Raw genomic sequence first — 7,224 nt, 5'->3', positions numbered from 1 at the left:
TTTTTTTTTAAGGCGATACAGGAATTCAAACCCTTGACCTTGGTGTATTTTTTTAATTTGACATATATTTAGATTTCAATCTGCTCTGGTGTGGAGGGAAAATATATATATATTTAGATTTTTAAATGCACCTGGGGGTTTTTTTGTTGTTGTTTTAAGGCTTAACTGTTTTTTTAAAGTAAAGAAAAAATGTCAAGAGTTCAGATCCCCATACTGGCCAGCTGCCAAATAAATAAAGCAATGTAAAATTGCTGATGTACAATTTTTAATACTATTACATATATATATATATATAATTTTTGGCGGCTGGCTGGTGCAGGGATCCGAACCTGTAACCTTGGTGCTACCAGCACCACGCACTCCGAAGTGAGCTAACCAGACAGGCCCAATACTATTACATATTGAGTAATGTGTGTACTTTGAATAATTGCTATAGTAAAATTATATTTATTATTAGGAAGTTGACTTAGCAATACTTCCCTTATTTGTTTTTCTCTACCTGCTAAAGAAAAATGCTTTATATTTATCATAGTATAGCAGTTCGTAAGAAATACCAGGTGACTGATTTAGATAGCTATCATATGCCCTGGCTACAGAAAAGGTTTTGGGGTTTAATTGAAGTGTCACTGGATGTCATTGCCACTACAAACAAAAGTTTCCTGCTATGAGCTGGATGTTTGTTTCATTCAGATGTCCTCTTTGCAATATGTAAAATAAATGTGTAGAAATCTAGAGAATGAGCCTTAGGTTAAAAAATGAAAATCTAGGGCTGGCCAGTTAGCCCATTTGGTTAGAGCATGGTGCTGATAACAACAAGGTCCAGGGTTCAATCCCTGTACCGGCATCTGCCAAAAATATATATTCACACATATATAATGACATTCTCATAGGAAAATCCTAAAAAATGGGCTAAGGTAATATGGTTGATATTCTTCTGGATAACTCAAAAAATAATTGTATTTATTTTATTTAAAAAATAGCACTTGTTCAGTACAGAAGTACAGAAAAGAAATAAAGTTAAATCATGAGCTAGTTTTAAATGCTGCAAATTACTTGTGTTAAATTATGATGACTAATAGGGAGATTCCTGTAGTTAAAACTGGTTTTGTTATCTGTATATGCTGTAAGAGGGGAGTCTGTACCTTAAATATTGTTCGTGCAGATTCTTTAGTACTTTTTATCCCAAAAAGAACTCTGTTGTGGTTCTAGTTACAGAGGAACAGATTTGGATCTTGGAAATTATGCATTGCACCTGCCTGAATGCATGCTACATGACTTAGTATCATCTACCATAAATATTTGAAGCCATAAAAATTTACTGTATTTCTTGTGCTGCCTACTTTTGTTACTTTGGGAATTGGTAACAGACACTCCTTGAATGAGTTTTACTGTTCCCCAGAGGGATTATTGTACAAAGTAGTTTGCAGTGTATCAGGACTTTACTTTTCTCCTGGTATTTGTATGGTAAAGTTTAATAGATGCTAATTCCTGGTTCACATTGTAAGTAAACCATTTTCTAATCTACTTTGTCCTTGCTAAAGATTTAAGATAAAATATATTGTACATACTTTACACTAAGCCAGAAGCACTCAATCTATATTTGATGAAAAAATAATATTTACTAATTTGGCTCCAATTATGCAGACCAAGCATTAACTAATTGCCTCCTAGATATTCAGTTTTCATTTAACTTAATTTAAGAGAGAGTTTGCATTTTGTGTGCCATTCCAAGAGGGTCTGGTAATCCCCGTGATTAAAGAAACATAAGACCTATGTTTGCTTTGGAGAAACATGATCATCCTGGCCACTGTGAATCACTTTGGAAACATCCCCTCTCTGTTTCCCATTTACTCAGATCATTAGATCAAATTTTGTTCACTTCAACAAACATGAAGCACCTTTCTAGGTTTCAAAAAGCTTACTGTGACATAGGAAAGGCAAGCATATAAACAAATAATTACAATACTACGTGGTAAGTGCAATGATATATTACTACAAGATTTAGAAGAGGGAGTGATTAACTTTGGATTTGGGATGGGCTTGGAGAAGGCCTTATGCAAGAAGTAATGTTTGATCTGGGTTGTGAAGGATGACAAGAGTTCACCGGAAATCAGTATGAAAGGATTGTCCTGGAGAGAGAAAAGTTACACAGAGGCCCTCCAAATGGCCCGTTACAGCTGCTGAGTCAAGTGTGAAGCACTGTGATGAGAGAAGTGCAGGCAGGAGAGGCGGGGTTGAGCCAGATTATTGAAGGCTCTGTTATGAGGTGGAACGTGAAACCTGTGCGTGCTGAGGAGCTGGTGCAGGGTTTTAAGCAGAGAAATGGTGTAATCCTTCTGAAACACAAATCTCATTATGACCATGATGAGAATATATGAAAGGAGGAAGAAATTGGAAGTAGTTAGAAGGCCTAAATCAAGGCCGTGGCGAGTGCATTTGGGGTGGGTGTGTTTGAGAGAGATGTAGAATAGTTGACAGGACTTCTTTAATTTCATAATTAAATGAAAGGGTGCAAGCTTTAATCATCATTTGGAAAATGTTGACTGTATTTTTAGTATCACTGACATTTAAGATCATTTAAGCATCAGATTGGCTCAGGAAAGACTTAACAGGAAATTTGGGAATGTGGAAAGAAAAAATATTAAACACTTTTTTTTAAAAAAAGATGACCAGAATCTTATGAACATCAGCATTATCCACCAAGGTTTATTACCACTTTAGTAGGTCATTGTAGGTTTACTGGAAATATATTAACTACATTATTCAATTAATACTAAAATCTATATCAAACTATTTGATAAAACTGCATTTACACTTCCCATACATGTATATTCTCTTTCCTTGAAACCACTGAAGAAAGATTAACCTTAGAATCTTTTAAATTATTTTTATTTTTGGATTTTCAATTTTTACAGCCAATTAACAAATTGACGAAGAAAGGAGGTAATAGAGAGTAGTTCCTTGTAAACACAGAAGTGTTAACACATATGTCATGGTATGTTGTTAACACACTTAGAGATAACTTGAAATTTAAGTGCCTCCTTATGACCATGAAAATTATCTCTGTACACCTGCTTTTCACACACTCAGAGACGCTGAGCATGGCAGCTTCACAGGGATAAGGTTTAGATCTTATCAATCTCTACCCAGTCTTATGGCCCTAGGAAACAGTTATGGCTTTCTAATCTGTAAAGCCATTTGCAGACATGAGGACTTACTGAAGAATGGAGGAGTAAGATGCAAGGAAATAAGCACAATACTAGGGAGATAGAGAACGTAATGTGAAGTCTGCAGTCCGGCATATATATATTCTTTATGCCATCTTCCTATTTCATAAGATAGTCACATGTTGCCTCGCTTGAGGAGGAAAGGGGACAATCCATCCTTCTTCCTTCATAAGGACAAGCACTAGAACAGAGCACATTCATGAGCGTAATGGGTCAGAATCACAGGAATATTTTGTTAAGTTAGGATGGCCATATGATGCATCTTCCAAACCAGGTCGCTTTTGTTAAAGAAAACAGGGGGCTTTGCTAGTTATGTGAGAAGAGCAAGCATAAGCAGGAATACGCTATTGTCACTGTAGGTTAAATGCAGATTCTTGATTCCCACTCTGGATCTGCTTAATCAGAAAAATGTTTTGCTTAAATCAATAGAAATAATTTGATGTTTTCAGGAGTATTTTAGAAAACAGAGAAAGCCTGGAGAGGAGAAGAAATGACATAAAGGGAGATTTCAAAATTACAGCGAGAGTCCAAGAGTGATGGAGAGATGCCCACATGATAGGAAATGCTTGATAATATTTTGCACAGTGATGCCCGATATTACAATTTAAGTTATTACTAGTGCTATCGGTAGTGTGTAGTCCTTTTCATTACATCCAAATATCAGTTAAAAATGTTTTTCCAGGGCCGGCCCCGTGGCGCACTGCTACAGTGCACTGCTTGGAAGTGCGGTGGCGCTCCCACCGAGGGTTCGGATCCCACATACAGACTGGTTCCCGCTCACTGGCTGAGCGAGGTGTGGGTGCAGCGCCAAGGGTTGCGATCCCGTTGCCGGTCCCGGTCTGGTGCGGGCGCAACACTGAGGGTTGCGATCCGTTGCCAGACACAAAAAAAGACAAAAAGGAAAAAAAAAAAAAGACATTTTTCCATTAAATGTAGAATTGTTATTTGAAATGAGGTTCTAACAGGCTCTTTCTTCACTAAGAGTATCTCTTTAATATCAAGAACAAAAAGGGCCTTTTTATCACCACTTCCGTTAAATCATTTTGGAGAAGCCCTTAGTAGAAACCTTACTTTGGTAACTGTGTTCCATGTGGGTAATTGTCATGGAGCCCTGAGTTTCTGCAGGTCTTCCTAACCGTTTCCAAAGATCCTTTTGGTTGTCTGGTAGAGCCTATGAACTTCTCAGAATAATGTTTTAAAACTAATAATTACATATTATATATATGTAAATATATAGATACCATAATATGCACGGTTCTTTATTAACACATTACATAATATCTAGCAGCAGTCTGATAACTACCATAATATATATATGAATGTAAATGATACTTTGAGATATCTGCAATATTGTAACACAACATGAATGTGGTGGTGATTTCTGTAGGTGAAGAAGCCATGAGTACTGCTGATAAATGTTATTTATTGCCTGTGTTCATAACTGACAGAACTGCTAGGTTTTGGTCAGTAGTTAGTTAAAGATGTAATTTTTTTTTTTTTTTTTTGCAGCTGGCCAGTACAGGGATCCAAATCCTTGACCTTGGTGTTATAACACTGTGATCTAACCAACTGAACTATCCAGCAGCCTCAAAGATGTAATTTTTGTTGGGTGCCCTGATTCTTTCCATGGATCCCTTAGTGTTACAAAGACCCCGAGTTAAAAAACGCCGTGACTTAGCAATTACTTGAGAAACCCAGGAGGTAAAGAGTTCAGCACCTCTCACATCCATTTCAGTCAAAGAAACTGCTTTTACTTTGTTTTATATATTGGAATTCCATATAAGATTTCCTTTGGGCCAGCCCGGTGGCGCACTGCTACAGTGCGCCGCTTGGGAGCGCGGTGGCACTCCCGCCGAGGGTTCGGATCCCACATACAGACTGGTTCCCGCTCACTGGCTGAGCGAGGTGTGGGAGCAACACTGAGGGTTGCGATCCCGTTGCCGGTCCCGGTCCGGTACGGGCGCAACACTGAGAGTTGTGATCCGTTGCCGGACACGAAAAAAGACAAAAAGGAAAAAAAAAAAAAAAAGATTTCCTTTGGAATAAAAATGGTTTCTGGGCTAAATAATGTATAATTTTGAAAACAATTGTAAATGGATAATTGATTCTCCATTTATCTTGCTTTTTATTTATTTATTTATTTTTTTTCAAAAGATGACCGGTAAGGGGATCTTAACCCTTGACTTGGTGTTGTCAGCACCACGCTCAGCCAGTGAGCTAACCGGCCATCCCTATATGGGATCCGAACCCGTGGCCTTGGTGTTATCAGCACCGCACTCTCCCGAGTGAGCCACGGGCCGGCCCCTATCTTGCTTTTTAAACTTTAAACTGATTTCTTTTGTAAATGTTCCAAGCACACTAGTGTACCATCAAGTTTATAACCCTGGTGGAAACAGAGATTGGAAGTCAGCAGTATAGAGTTGAAGCCATGGAGCATCAATAAGACACTCAGCAAAAACCTGTGTGAGTGTAGCAGGAGAAGAGAAATAGGCCAAGAGTGGGCAGAAGAACAGAAGCCTGCAGAGAAGACAGAAGGAATTGTCAAAGAGGTAAGAGGAAAACACACCTTGTGAGATGTTGTGAAGCAAAGGGTGCCAAATGCTGCAGATAGGTCACAAAAGATGAGGACAGAAAAGAATCTACTGAATTTGGCCCCAAGGAGGTCGGTGGCCTTTCCTGTAGCATTTTCAGCAGAGTGGGGAGAGCATATGCCAAATTTGAAATGACTCAAAGACTGAACAAGTGATGAAGTTGAGCCAGTGTTTAATAGACCAGTGCTTTTCAAATGTCTGTGGTGAAGCATAACATCTTTAATTTTCAGACTGTCATGGAATGACAACAGGGTCCTCCTGTGCATGACTACTATGCAGTTTGTGCCAGGTGTGACGTGCCCTGATAATTGGACAACCACCAAACTGGTCTCTATTCTGTTCAACCAGACAAGTCCACTGGTTCCGGGCTTGGATATCATGGCCATGTCAAATGGTTAAAAAAGTTTCTAAATGCTTATTCTCAATTCTGTATAGTAGCAGAGGTATTCTTTTAAGAAACTTATCTGTCAAGGAAGAAAGAGCAGTCAGTACTCCCTGGGGCTTCAGAGGGTTGAGAGAAGGTTTTTATTATTTCTTGCAACTTTCTCCTCTGAATATTTCCTAATGTTGTTCATGCTTCACATTCTTTACAGCCCCCAATTTGGATCTCCAGCACCTAAAATAGTTCCTGGTACATAGAAGGCATTCAAATTAAAAGGTTATTATTGAACGAATTGGCTGGCCAGTTAGCTCACTCGGGAGAGCGTGATGCTAGTAACACCAAGGCCAGGGGTTCAGAGCCATGTAACAGCCAGCCACCAAAAAAAGAAAAAAAAAATATTGAAAAAATGAATGAACATTCATGTGAACTGTGGAGGATCTAAGAAGTCCTGGGCTTCTATATGTTACAGTAGAATATTCTGGCTCACTTAGTCTCTGGATATTTATTTTGCCTCTAGTCAGGGAATTATCAAGGAGGCCATCGCCTTTTCAGTCTTTTAGTGCATTGAAATGTTGCCCTCTGTTTTCAAAGATGGCGTCACTGACCTGTACTCAGTCAGACCTGTGCTTTATTTTTTTTCAAAATTTGTAATGGATTTTGAAATCCATTACGTAATGCCTCTTGCTTTGCTTTTCCTTACTTCTTAAAGAGCAAACTTTTTTTTTTTTTTTTTTTTTAAAAAGATGACCGGTAAGGGGATCTTAACCCTTGACTTGGTGTTGTCAGCACCACGCTGAGCCAGTGAGCTAACCGGCCATCCCTATATGGGATCCGAACCCGTGGCCTTGGTGTTATCAGCACCGCACTCTCCCAAGTGAGCCACAGGCCGGTCCAAAGAGCAAACATAAACAAAGGACTAGACAGGTTTATGGCCATGCCATGGCCACAGAAGAAAGGTAACTGAATTGACCTGCACAGAGCTCAAACCTTAAGATAATATTTTAAAGTAAAAGAGCTCTGGTTG

Source organism: Galeopterus variegatus, unplaced genomic scaffold (assembly GCF_000696425.1).
Source record: "Galeopterus variegatus unplaced genomic scaffold, G_variegatus-3.0.2 Scaffold54, whole genome shotgun sequence".
In the NCBI taxonomy this organism is placed as follows: Eukaryota; Metazoa; Chordata; class Mammalia; order Dermoptera; family Cynocephalidae; genus Galeopterus; species Galeopterus variegatus.
Note: the sequence above shows the minus strand (reverse complement) of the source record.